The following is a 14,465-nucleotide window of genomic DNA, read 5'->3' on the forward strand; positions in this document are numbered from 1 at the left end:
TGGTGGCCTCCTCATCTTACATTTTAATGACAAAAAGGAGCCATTCTCATTTCCAAGGTAACTTCCTGCATCCCCCCACCAGAGAAGACACTGTCGGCTTCTTCTACTACAACGTTTCACCGTAATTGAACCCACCCAGCTACCAGCACTGCAACCCGACTGACTCCCAAACTCAGGTCTGTGAGTTTTTATTCTTGCCTTGCACTGTAAGCAAACGTTGGTCCTCCCAATGCTATGGCATGGTAATGACACCACTTAATTCTCTATTTCACTTTCTAGAATTGGTGAGGGAATATACAGAATGTTATTTTTCAAAAAATTTTAGCTGCCTGGAAGGAAGTCACTGCTCTCATACATAGAAAAGTAACAAGAATATTATCTCCCTCACGTACAGAGCTGCCTTGAGTGCCTAAGGGACTTCCCCAGAGAGATCCAAAGCAACACTGGGTCCCTGAGATGGGAGTCACTGCTAATTTGGTTCCCCGGGTCACATAGAAATGGAAGGAGGTGGCACAGGGAGGGGGAAGCTGGTATTTTCTCTCTGCTCACAGGACTGCTGTACACTTTACATTTCCCAAAGGCCATAATTATTTCCCGGAGAAGAAATTCAAATGACCCAGATAGTTAATTTAGTGAGATTGGCCCAGAAAGTATTTACCTAAAAGGCAGTTTTGTCGAAAAGAACGTCACAACATAGTCAGGGCTTGCTCTCATTGCCTGAAAAATGCAGGGGCCAGATCCAAGGCTGAAGCCTAATAATTAGAGAGGACAGGAGGTTCTGGAGTTTGGAAGGCAGAGACAGGAAGGGAGAGTCAGAGAGGGGTAGGCAGAGTGTGAAGGCAGGAGGGAAGGAGAATGAATGAGAGAAACAGAGAGAGATTGTCTTGCCAGCCACTCAACACAATGACCAGCTCAGGGGCTGTCTGTCCATGATGCTCCTGGATCCTAGAAGTTCCCTCTGCAAGGAAAAAAGTAGGAAAGCAGAGAAGCTTATCTTTGGTTGCCTCCATCTCCCTTTTCATGCTCATCACTGACCAGCTAGAACCATGCTTCTCTTCCTCCAAGGCCCCAGGTTCTCCTCCCACCATGACTGAGCAGCAACTTCACATTATCCCCTACTGTTATCCCTCATCCAAACACTAATTCCCTTAGTATAATACAAAGAGTTCGGCTTTGAGTCAGGAGGGCACTTGCTGGTGGAATTAATTCACACAGATACTGTGTGTCCAGCACCATGCTCAGGATTAGACATGAACTGATTACATTGCCATTGAGCAAATAAGAAAATGGAGTGGCAGGTGCTCTACAGAAGTGTGATGATCTCAGCGCAAGGTATTCCACTGGACATAATAAAAGCAAATACTCATTAAGCAGTTACTACGTGCCAGGAACTGTGCTAAGGCCTTTGCTGGAAATTATTTCATTAAATTCATGTTTAAAAATAACAGTAAGTATAATTATTATCTCCATGCTATAGATAAGGAAATTAGGAAAAAAGTCAGGACTTGAACCCAGGTTTTAATCACCTGTCATTAATCACCACATTACTAGGCTTCTTTGTGCAGGAAAATGTTGCAACAGATTGTCAAGGTTCTTTTCTCCACCCTCTAATCCCTGTCCAATGAACAACCCCAGGCAGCTACCAACCAATTGACCTTCAACCCCTGAACTCATGATAGGTCTCTGAGACAGCCAGAGTTGAGGTACATGGGGTTAGAAAGGGTGTGCTTATGGACAGTGACTCTGTTGTTTGTGTAGCTATGGCATGGTTTGCACTATTGGGGAAGGGGCTTTATCTGCTTCATAACCATGACCTCTACCCACCCTGCTCTCTTCCCTGATTGGATGAGGTCGAAAGAAGCTACTGAGAAGTTCTTGTGTCTTTGGGCTCTGGAAGCCTGCAGGAGACCTGCGTTCTTCCCTGCTCCCTAAATGCAGGGTTGGCCCCCACCTGGGGAGGACTGCAATGTTTCAGCAAAGCCTGCTTGGGAAGTAAGTCTGTCTAATCAGAAGTTTGGTATTTTGATATCCACAGTTGCCACATAGCTAACCTTCATTCTCCACCATCAGCTTTGCTGGTGAGGATGCTGATTTTCCATTGTCAGGCTTTCTAGTTCTGCCTCAATGATTCAGAATCCAGGTGGAGAAGAGACATGCTATACACTGGACTCTCTCAAATTCCAACAACAGAAGTTGTTTCACACAGAGCAAGAATGGTGAATGGGCTGAGGAGAACTAAGGGAGCCCTAAAAGAGTTAGACTAGTTCTAGGTGCAAATGTCAGTACATAGTCCAGCCAATGAGAGTTCAATGACTCAAGGTTTAAAAAAAAAAAAAAAAAAAGCAGGCAAGGCAGTGGCTTACACCTATAATCCCAGTGTTGGGAGGCTGAGGCAGGAGGATTGCTTGAGCCCAAGAGTTAGAGACCTCCCTGAGCAATAGAGCAAGACTCCATCTCAACAACAAAACTAGCCAGATATGGTGGCATACACCTGTAGTCCCAGCCATTCAGAAGGCTGAGACAGAAGGATAGCATGAGCCCAGAAGTTCAAGGCTATAGTGAGCTATGATCACACCACTGCACTCCAGCCTGTGGACAGAGTGAGACCATGTCACCAAATAAACAATAAAAATAAATTAAAAAGCACATTCTACTGTGCCATTACTTGAGGCACAGTATTTCTATGCATGCAAACGTATATATAAGTGTTTATCCAAATAGGTACCTATGTCAGGTGGGTAGGCATATAGAAATTGTGAATTTAGTTTCATTTCTTTTCATTTCTTAGGATTTAGAGTCTATTTATGTGATATTTGGAGGATCCTGCTTCCATGGACTGACATTCTTGCAAGTCCAAGCACAGAGCTGACTCTGCCAGCATCTTCTCCAGTTCTACCCCTCCTATGAGAACCCTAAGAGTTAGGGACCACACAGGACAGAAGATCAACCCTCTTTGTGATCCTGGGTATGCCGCTCATCACATTCAGCCTGTTGCCTCCTCTGGAAAAGAAAAATAGCAGGACGTCCCTTGCAAGGTATTTTTGAGGACTGATTGATAAGTGCAAACAATTTCTGAATGTTTAGAGTCTTAGTTTGAAGGAATAAAACTTAAGTAGAGCTAAAGATATAGAGCAAAAAGACCAATGAGAGAAAAGAGGCTAGAGACCATGTGGGGATTTAGTGGATTTAGTGCTGCTTGGAGGAAAGTCCCTGGGCAAAACAAGATTAACTTCTACAATCTTCTCCAGATTCTGAGAATGCACCAGATCACGGAGCCTAAGACCAATGTCTTGGTATTTGGCCTACACCTTGCCACACAATCATGCATTAAAAGCATAGCTCAGGGTCAACCGGACCCTGTGGTTTCCTGTGTGTCAGTCTGGCCTTCCCAGTCAGAACATAAGCTCCTTGTCTCACACAGGGCGTCTCTTGTGTGCCCCGCAGCCCTGGGTACAGAACAGACCATCAGTAAATATTTGCAGATTGTCTGCTGGGAACGAGGCCTGACTTCTTCCAGCTGCATCACAGACCTTCTGCCACCTCTGGGGCCCATGGCTGCCTTTCAGACCTCAGTGATACAGACGAAATGTGATTTCTACCAACTGTGGATAAAATAACCGTTTCCTTATACTCCAAGGGGAGAAAAAGCCAAGGTAGAGTCCCGGAAGGCTGTGGCGTCCACTGCAACAGGGCCCATGTGAATATCACAGACCTTCCACTTCTGTGACATAGGGAAAGGTCAGGTGAAAGCTGACTTTTCTGGCTGGCTGGGGCATTATCAGGGCAGTGCAGCAGGACCCATAGGAGAAAAAAATGGATGGGAGGACAGGAAGTCACCAAAGAGTCCTATATTCTGCAGTGGTGTGGCGCTCTGACCACGCCCAGCCGCCCAGCAGCTCCAGCGAGGAAACAACTTCCTTTTGTGGTCTGACCCTGGCTGGCCGCCAGGGCTTCAACAAGAGCCTTGTGATGTGCACTTTTGAAATGTGTTGGTGGTGCGGAATGGCATGTCTAACTCGTGTTTAATGCCCTTCAGCGTTTACGTCTCTTTCCCACGCCCACTGACGCAGACTGGCTGCATGTGGGGAGCTGGGGTGGCCAGCCAACCCAGTGCCTGACCGTGTGGCCGGGCACTTGGGACACGCTTCCTTTTCCCCTAAATCTGGCCTTTGTCAGGCCAAGGGTACGGCTCCCAGAGAGGACAAAGAGAAGGAAAAAGGAAGCCTAACTGATACTCACTGCCAGACAGGCATTATGTTGTTTTTAATCTTCATGACAATTTTGTGGGTTGTTATGGCCTTCCTTTTACAGGTGGGGAAACTGAGGTTCAGAGAGGTTAAATCTTTTTCTCAGGGTAAACACAATTAGAGCATGGGGAGCAGGGACTCCACCCTAGCCTATCTCCTCCAATGATCAGACTCTTTCCAGACACCACAACTCCTCTCTTAAGACCCCAGGGTCACTCTCCTTGGGGTCAGAGGCAGCCGCACTCCATGTTTCTATTGCCTGCATCCATATCACAGATCAGAGTTTGAGAAGGGCCAGAATCAGCCAGGTCAGCTCTCTCCATACCCATACTTTGCTTTAAAGGCTTTTCACTTGATTTGGGTTGTTCATTCTCAAAGTATGTCCGTCAAAGTGCAAAAGTTACTGTGCTTATTCTTTTTTCCACTGTTTTCTTGTTTTTCTGTTGTTTGTTACCTAAGGTAGCTCCTGCCGATCTCTGTGTGTATTAGGCAATTCGTGCATTGCTATAAAGAAATACCTGAGACTGGCTAATTTATAAAGAAAAGAGCTTTAATAGGCTCACAGTTCTGCAGGCTGTCTAGGAAAGCATGGCAGCATCTGCCTCTGAGGAGGCTTTTACTCATGGCAGGAGGCAAAGCAAGAGCAGGCACATCACATGGTGAGAGCAGGAGCAAGAGAGAGAGTGCTGGGGGAGAAGTCCCACATACTTTTAAACAACCAGATCTCACAAGAGCTCACCCACTATCGTAAAGACTACACCAAGCCGTGAGAGATCCACCCCCATGACCCAAACACTTCCCCCTAGTCCCACCTCCAGCACAGGGGATTACAACTCAATATGAGATTTGGGTGGGGACACATATCCAAACTACATCACTGTGGAAACACCAACAAGTTGTCCAAGTGGTCTCTAGGAAACCCAGACCCCAACCAATGGATGATAAATATCCCCTCATTTGTGAAGTGCTGACACTGTGGTGACACAGCCCTTCACATCCCTCCACTCACATGGTCTGGGAGGAGCTGCTCCAACCACACGGCCCCTGTCTTGGGCTAGTACCCTCAGGAGATTAGAGTTTGAGGGCACGTCGTTTATTCAGGAGGTAATCCCAGGAAATTCCAATCAGACAGTAAGGAAAGTGAGACGGGGAAGGAAAGGACAGTACAGGGGGTGTTCCTGATCAGGACACCTCTGTGCACAACTGGGCTCAGTCCCCGACGGCTCTCTGGGAAACTGGACAGGACATGCCTCAGAGTTGTGCCATCCAAGGGACAAGGAAGCTGGGGCATTTGTACACCAGTCATTGGTTTTGGGCTGCTCCCAGGTCAAAGTCCCTAGGCAGAGAGAGACATGTGGCTGCACACTTGTGGTGGCTCATACTTATAATCATAACAATTTTGGAGGCCAAAGCGGGAGGATCACTTGAGGCCAGGAGATCGAGACCGACCTGGGCAACATAATGAGACCCCATCACTATAAAAATAATTAAAAATGAAAAAATTAGCATGGCATGGTGGCCTACACCTGTAGTCCTAGCTACTTGGAAGGCTGAGATGGGAGGATGGATTGGGCCCAGGAGTACAAGGTTACAGTGAGTTATGATCACACCACTGCTCTCCAGTCTGAGTGAGACCCTGTCTCTTAAAAAAGAAAAAATTGCATGCTTGAGGTCAGCAGGTATACGGAAATAAAAGGTGCCATGGGAGATGGGCAGCTGCCAAGAGCACAGCAGGAGCCTCCACGGTGGTGCCATACAGGCGACCAGGAATGCAAGACAAAGTTCTTGCCCTCTTCTCCTCTTCCTCCTTGTTGGTTTAAATGTGGAAGATGCTACATCAAGGGCTGTAGGCTGCCTTGTCTGCCTGCATGCATGCTTTCTCAGGGATCTCAAACCAGGGAAGAAGCCATTAGGGGACCCTATCCAGATTGGGGGAGTCTGAGGAGATAAAGATGGGGTGCTTGGACTTGTAATCACTCAAACGCAAACCTTCCAGAGAGCAGAAGAGGACTGACCCAGAGATCCCTTGATGCACCTAGCACATCCGCTAAGTGACCACTTGTCAAGCTGAAAGACTGCAGTGAAAGCCTGCAACAATTGTAAGATTTCTAAACTTTTCCCAGGAGTTGTCCGCTAGAAGCAAAGATGACCGCAAAACAAAATCAAGCATGGCTCCTCTTATAAACACAGGGTGGGGTTGGGGCATAGGAAGAAGGAATTATTTGCAGCCTGTGGGAGGGGTGAAGGGTGCTGTGCCCCATTCCTTTATTACCCAGCAAGGAAACTACTGCCTCCTTTTCCTCCTGTTGGTGATCCTCCTCCTTCTTTCTGCTTCTGTTTGTCTGGATTCCCTCTGCTTATCCCTGTGGGCTTCTTATCCCCATCTGGTCTCTCTCTCCTCCTCCCCACTCCCCAGCCTCCTCTTTTTGTGTCTCCCGGGGCCACTGGGTTCCGAAGGTGCCACATCATTATCTCCTGTCTCACTGCTCTCTCTTCATTCTCTCTCCACCTCTCCCCCGCCTTTCCCTGAGCTCCCAAAGGCTCCTTCCTCATCCCTTTTTAGAGACTTGTGTGTGCCTCTGTGAAGGGTTTGGAGTTCCAGCAATAAGAGATGCATAAATAATTAGTGGGAGGGAACCAGGCATATGTGTCCCAGTGGCATGTTGCCTGTGTAGGTTGCAAATGGAGGCCTGACAGCCTCATCCAGTGCCAAGAACTGCTCTGAGCATCAGTCACCAGCAGCCTTCCATTCAACTGCCTCCTTTTAGCCATGATCAACATTTCAAAAGGGAACGCACAAGGCCTACAGTAGGTTCCTATAATTCACCCAAGGGTTGAGCCTGCCGCTGGGAGACAAGCTGCATTCTTCTCTCTGAGTGAGCTATTTTTAAGAATGCTCCCCCTTCGTTTCCAGTTCCCATTTCAGCCCAAGCACTGAATTAGATTCTTTCTTCATTTTATAGGCTCCCCCTCTCTGTTATTATATAAAACCATTTCAGCCCTTAAGGAGTTGGCATCTGACATCCACAGCTTCTGAATCCCCAGAACAGAGAAGAGAAGGAATAAACAGAAGGGAGGGAAAGAAATGTTCTGTTTCCGCTTCAGCAGCATGAATTGTCGGAGAGTTAAATAGCAACAAAGTATTTGGTGTTAATCTTTAATATTCCCAGGAACTTGTCACCTCCTCCTTCAATCCCAGAGCTGCCGTTCTCCAAGTGATTCTGGTGCCTCTCACAAGATATCACACCTTCTATTATGCTCTTTAAAAAGTACCCACCAGAGGGGAGTTCTTAGTGATTAGACTGGAAAAAAAATGTGAAGCTGCTCCTTGTTATTTACAAGGAAATGACTGAAAAGGGGTGAGGCGTGTATTCCTTCTCCGTCAGTCTTGCCTTTGTTAAGCAGACCCTGCCTGAGCTCAACTTCTGATGTGATCTTTCCCTTCCTCAGGCTCCAGAGTCAACGGTGGTATTTGACAAATATCAAGGGAAGAAGGCAGCCTGAGAAAGTGGAAATGGAGAGGGGTTGGGTGGCAGCCACCATAGCTGACTCTGCCTCCATTGACAACAGCTCATTCCCACCTTAGGTGAGGTAAGCCAGTGGCTTACCTTGTCATGCAAATGGCAAGATGTTTCCTTAATGTACACCGTGCATATGTCATCTTAATGTGGGTTCCCCCATAGGCAGATCCTGAAGCCAGCATTTCAGTGGGGGTAGTTTATTTGAGGAGATCCTAGGACCACCTGTGGAGGAGTCAGAAGTGAGACAGGAGGGAAGGAGCCAATAAGGGTGTGTTGTCAAGCAACGTTATGGGCAACTGGAACTTAATCCCTCTGGCGAACTCTGGGAACCAGTACAGAACACACCTCAGAATTACTACACAAGAAGGGCGAAAGAGCTGGAATTTTGTCTACCAACTCCTGCTAACCCTTGGTGGAGGACTCCTGGGAGGAGGGCATGAACTCTCTGGCTGTTTGGGATTGTACACACTGTCTGTGGAGAATGCTTCCAGCAAACAGATGCAAGCGCTGGCTGTTGAAAGTACATTGCAATGGTAAGCTAGAGGGGATATGAACGTGACACACACAGCAAACATCAATGACCTATATCAACTGTGTTTGGGGGTTATAGCTTCAAAATAATGGGCAGGAATCTAAATTTAGCATATAAACACTGTCCTCACTACACCAAACCTCTTATCCCAGAGTATCTCCTGAGTTTCCAGGTACCAAGCCACATAAGGTCTAGAAGTCTTTGCCGCAACACCATAGTGGTCAGGGACTTTACAGAGGAAGGGTTTCTCCTGTTTGTAGAAAGAGGTTCCTGGATCAAAGTTCCTGTCCTCACCACAGATTGCAGGACTTCATGAGGCTGAGCATTCCTTTCTCCCTTCTTCTGGAAGCTGTGGGCTTAGGGTGTGCGCAAGCAAAGCAAGGCAGGAAAGAGGAAGAAGATGAGTTACTCCGTCCCTGCCTGTTCACCTCTGCCATCAGTCTTTTCCCAAAAGATGGATCTTCTGTAGAAACTGTGATTATTATATAATGTGTCTACTGACACTCTCTCCCTCCTGGCTCCATGAGGACCAGGACTGGGTCTTTTCCAGAACTGGACCATCAGGTGGTAGATATTCAGTAAGCTCTTCTTAAATCAATGAGTGTCATCATTGCCCAACTTAGAACCTCCTTTGGCTCCCCATTACCTATAGGATCAAGTCCAAACATCTTGATATGACATTCAAGGCTTTTCCCAATTTTCTACCCATTATCTCCCACTCAAGTCTCATGCCCTGCCATTCCTCTATGTGGGGCTAGTGACCATTTGTCCAAAATGTCACCTTTTTCCATTCCTTTAAGTATTGCATGTGCTATTAGGTTGACGCAAAAGTAGTTGTGGTTTTTGTCATTACTCTCAAACGTAAAAACGGTAGTTATTTTTGCACCAACCTAATCTTTCCTCTGCCCGGAATACTCTTCTCCCTTTCTTTTGTCGGAAAGGCTATGTACTCTTGAAGATCCACCTCAATTGTCCACTCCTCTGTGAAGTTACTGCTCCCGCACCAACTCCTCCAAAAGGCTTAAGATGATCAACAGGCAGACCTGGCATGTGTTTGGGGCACTAGCAAACACAGACAACCAGCAATACTTTTTTAAAACTTTTGATATTAAGGCAACTAAGCAGCCAATATGGAGAATACTGAGAACTAGTTTGGCCTTCCTTATACATTTTACAATTTAGAGTATTTTTGTTTCATTTTAACTTACCAAGTTTAGAGAAAAAAGCATCATAAATCTTTTGGAGCTTAGAGCCTCTAGATTTTATTATTGCTCTACTTCCAGGGACTACAATCATTTATTAATTCATTCATTCACTCGTTCAGCACATTACACTAGGCATCATGCAAAGCCCAGGGCCTGGGAGATGAAGACATGCATATGCCCCAGGCCCTGCCCTTGAGGTCACACGTTCTGGAGGAAGTGACCAGCACATTATAGATCATTAAGACGCTGTGTGGTTTCTGACCATTTGAGAGGCCTGCTCTAGCAAAATAAATAATGATAGTAATGGATTATAGCCAAGTGTCCACACTGATATAAATAAATATTTTAATAAATCAATAAATAACAGAAAAGGAACAGCTCTTCCTTACAGAATTCTAATTAATAGGTGTATGAGGAATAATAGAAATGGAAAATCAACATTTGAGCTGGGTGCAGTGGCTCATTCCCGTAATCCCAGCACTTTGGGAGGCTGAAGTGGGAGGATCACTTAAACCCAGGAGTTTGAGACTAGCCAGTCAACATGGTGAGACCCTCATCTCTACAGAAAAAAAAAGTTTTTAATTGGTCAGGCATGGTGGCACACACCTGTGGTCCCAGCTACTGAGGAGGCTGAGGTGGGAGGATCGCCTTAGCCCAGGTGGTCAAGGCTGCAGTGAGCTATGACTGTACTGCTGCACTCCACCCTGAGCAACAGAACAAAACCCTGTCTCCAAAACAAAAAAGAAAGAAAGTAAATCACCATTTGGCAATCACTACACTAAGCGTTGTAGGCAATAATGTGAAGCTAATACTAAATTTAGTGGACAAATGCATGCTGAGAACAGGATATTTACATAATCTTAAATTATCTCCCCACAAGACAGCTATGAATTACAAAGGGAATAATAGTAACTTTATAGTGAGGAGATCTGACAGACACCACCAAGCCATCAAAGTTAGGATCACTGGCAATAAAACATGCTGACATTAAACCTTTCAAACCCATATTAAGAGACATTCTATAAAATGACAGGCTAACATTTTTTATTTTTTTATTTATTTTTATTATTTTGAGATGGGGTCTCACTCTGTCGCCCAGGCTGGAGTGCAGTGGTGCAATCTCAGCTCACTGCCACCTCTGCCTCCCAGGTTCAAGTGATTCCTGTGTCTCAGCCTTGTGAGTAACTGAGACTACAGGTCCACACCACCACATTCAGCTAATTTTTGTATTTTTAGTAGAGATGAGATTTCACCACGTTGGCCAGTCTGGTCTTGAACTCTGGCCTCCCAAAGTGCTGGGATCACAGGCATAAGCCACTGCGCCCAGTTTGGCTAACATTTTTCAAAGGCACCATGGTGACAAAAGGCAAGGAAAGACTGAGGAACTTTCCCAGATTAAAGGAGACTCAGGAGACACAACAACTAAATGTAATGAGGGATGCTGAATTGAGTCCTGGACGACCAGAAAAAAAGAACATTAGTGGGACAATTGGCAAAATATGAATAAAGTCTGTAGATTGGCTAATAGGGTGATATCAATGTTAATTTATTGGTTTTTATCATTGTACCATCATATACAAGATGTTAACATTAAGGGAAGTTGAGTGAAAAGTACACAAGAATTCTGTGTATGGTTTCAGCAACTTTTTCAGAAATCTAAAATTATTTCAAAATAATAAGTCAAAAATATTGGCGGGGGGAATGCCTGCACTGTTTCCTCATCTTAATTATCAAAGCATCTAGGGGGCTGTTCTGGAATGTTTGTTTCATTTCTTTCTGTTCCTTCCAGGCTGTAAGCCTCTCCACGGACAGCCTAGTTCACTTTGGGATCCCTGTGGTGCTGATGTACAGGAATTTTCATATAATTTGCTCCCCCAACACCCACCCCTTGCATTATGAGGACCATCACTTGGAAGTGGAAAGGGAGCCTATGGAGAAAATTCTGGACTTAGAGAATAGTGCTGCTTGAATATCACCATACCTTTTATAAAAAGAAAGGGCAGTACAGAGATAGCATGATAGACAGATTATTTGCAAAACTGGGCACAAGTCCCCCACCTTTTCCTAATCCATGTCCCTTTGCAATCTACCTTTCCAGATCCCTTTATCGCTTCCCCTGGAATCTGTGTTGGACTTGTACACACGTTGACCAACAGGCAGAAGAAGTGATACTGAACCAGTTTTGAGCCTGCTTATTCTCTTTGAACCCTATCCACCCACCTAGTGCAAAAACCTGGGCTAGCTGCTAGAAGATAAGAGGTCACATGATGCAAAGACAAGCCAACAGCCAGCCAACCGTGTGAAAGAAATGATATTTGATGAATGAGCTTGCTAACTGACCACAGGCTCATGAGTGAGTCCAAACAAGACCAGAAGAACCACTTGGCTGAGCCCAGCCCAAACTTCTGACTCACAACATCACACGCTAAATAATTGGTTGTTGTTTTAAACCACAAAGTCTTGGCATTGTCTGTTACACAGCAATGGATGACTGACATAGGTAGCAAGACTCTTATAGCTCTATATCCTATATCTCCTGTAGTTCTAAGCTCAGAAACTAATGCTAATTACCCTCTTTTTGCCTCAAATAGACAAATGCAAAGACACAGATCCTTGTTTTTAAAAAAGGAAAGCTATAACCAAAATAATCCCAGAGCAGTCTCTCCTCCTAAAAGAGAGAATTTGGACCACTCCTCCCCAAAAGAAAGGAAACCCATGCAAAGGAGTCACCCTTGAGAAGGAAACAAAACACAGGCAAGGCCAGCTGGGCAACTCCTCAGTAAAAACATATTTAATATTGGGGGTCTCCTGGGCTAATGAAGGCAGAATGGAAGACTAGCGGGAGAAAGTGACTGAATAATCTCCCTGCACAAATCTTGTCCACACCTTCTCCCTGAGGCATAGCCAGCAGTCTCCTGAGGCTTGAGTTGCAGGGCAGAAGCTGCACTAGGCTGCAGAAAGCCCAGAGGAGTCAAGCAGGCTGGGCTGAGGTCAGCACACAGAAGTACATCCCAAAGGACTGCCAGAGAGAGAAAGACAGGCGGGGGGACATGCGTGACCACAGTACTAGAAGGGTGAGACAGGAGGGTATGTGAGGGGTTCAGGGGACACCAGCCATAGGATCCCTTGTGCTTGAGCTAGAGGCCTCCCAGAGGCTAGTAACAAGACGGGCAAAACTCCCAGGAGATGAGATTACTAGCTAAAATTCCAGGTAAGCCCCCAGCAAGAGTTGCTGATTTGATTCTTGAGGGCTTCACAGTCCCTTCCCATGTGCTTAGGGCCCTCATGGCAGAGCTCAAGGACAAGTCTGAAGAACTAGGTGAGCACACTACAGAGAGGGATTTAGATCTCTGAATGGTGTTGGGTGTCTGTCATCATAGAATTGGTGGCTATTGCATGCTTTATCTGTTTCCACAAAAGACAGGCTCAGTCACTGCTTCAAGGTGCATGCCCAACACCTGCTTGGATGCTATGAGAGACAAGCTCAATATTTATTCTGTTCTGTCTCCTTGGTCAGGATTCAGCACTGGTCACTGACTGGAATATCCTGTCTTTACTTGCCTGGGGACATAAGTACACTCCGTAAGGCGATAGCTTGTTGTATTCTCACAAAGTACCTTCTTGCCCTGGTCACAAAGGAAATGGCCTCTTGTGCCCCTTCCCCACCTCTGACCCCTCAGCATGAAGACCCTGCTTTTTCCAGGAATTGGCTATCATCTGGCCACTGAGCTGAGAAACACACAACACAGCTACACAGATCGCAAGAAAACAATACTCATCAAATATCAGACTGTTCCAATATTTGAACTAAGGAGTCACTTATGGTATGTTCTGCACTGGGAGGAAGAAGCAGGAATAAAGGGAATAAGTTAGGAACAAAATAGTCCAAAGAAATATGGTAGTTGAGATTTCTTATTAGGTGGGCAGTCAACAGACCACACAGGGAGAGGCGCTCATTGACACAGGTTATCTCAGCAGACAGGAATCACCCACACATCCCTCACCTGGGACTCCCTCCTGCCCCCTCTCAGCCCTCCTCGGTGCCATCAGCCAAGCTTCTCAGAATGCTGCATGCTACACTTGGCTGGAAGCTAAACTTGGGTTTATTCCAGCTCTGTTCAGCTCTTTCTCTGTTTTTCCCCCTCAAGATGTAAGACAGCTATTAAAATAAACAGCAGGGCTCTCAGCCATACATGCTGTTTGTTAATTCTTATGATTAACCCTGAAGGGGCCAATAAAGAATAACCTCATACTTAATTATTTAATGATGGTCTCCCCTCCCAAGCCTGAGCTGTCCTGCTCCTTGAGGCCACTGTGAAGGGTTTAATGTGAGCTGGAAAGTCAAGAGCCACAGTCCCTGGGAGCTCCATCTGTCTTCAGGGCTTGCCAATGGACAGGTGGGCATAGGGGTGCCATGGTTGATACCTGACAGAAGGTGAAGATTTTCTGGGGTGAATCAAATTTGTGCCAAGAATCACCATCACTTGGAATAAGGCCCTTCTTTATATGGTCCAGGCTTCATACGTCCACAGAACAAGCTGTCACCTGCACCTCCCCACATGAGGTCATGTCCTGGCTTTGATCAGAAATACCCATGCAGTACACCCAAACCCGAAACTTGCTTGCTTCTACAGGGATGGAGCAGGCTTTTTCCACGGAGCTAGAGCTTCTTCAAAGTCACTATTTATAATGCAAATCCCCCCAGAGAAGCTTAGAAGCATCACCTAGTAATTTGGTCAGACATGGGTCCCCAAAAAGGAGACCTTGAGACAAGGATTCAAATGCAAGTCATTTATATTGGAATAAAGAAGAGTGAGGAAGTTTCACAAGAATGGGGGAGCAGTCAATAAAGAGTACGTTGTTGACCATTTACTACTATGGGTCACTGGAGTTTAATGCCTCGAGAAAATGAGAAGCCATGTAAAACATAGGCTTCATGTTATTCTCAAATTAGCTAAGG

Source organism: Trachypithecus francoisi, unplaced genomic scaffold, assembly GCF_009764315.1.
Source record: "Trachypithecus francoisi isolate TF-2019V2 unplaced genomic scaffold, Tfra_2.0 Lachesis_group0, whole genome shotgun sequence".
In the NCBI taxonomy this organism is placed as follows: Eukaryota; Metazoa; Chordata; class Mammalia; order Primates; family Cercopithecidae; genus Trachypithecus; species Trachypithecus francoisi.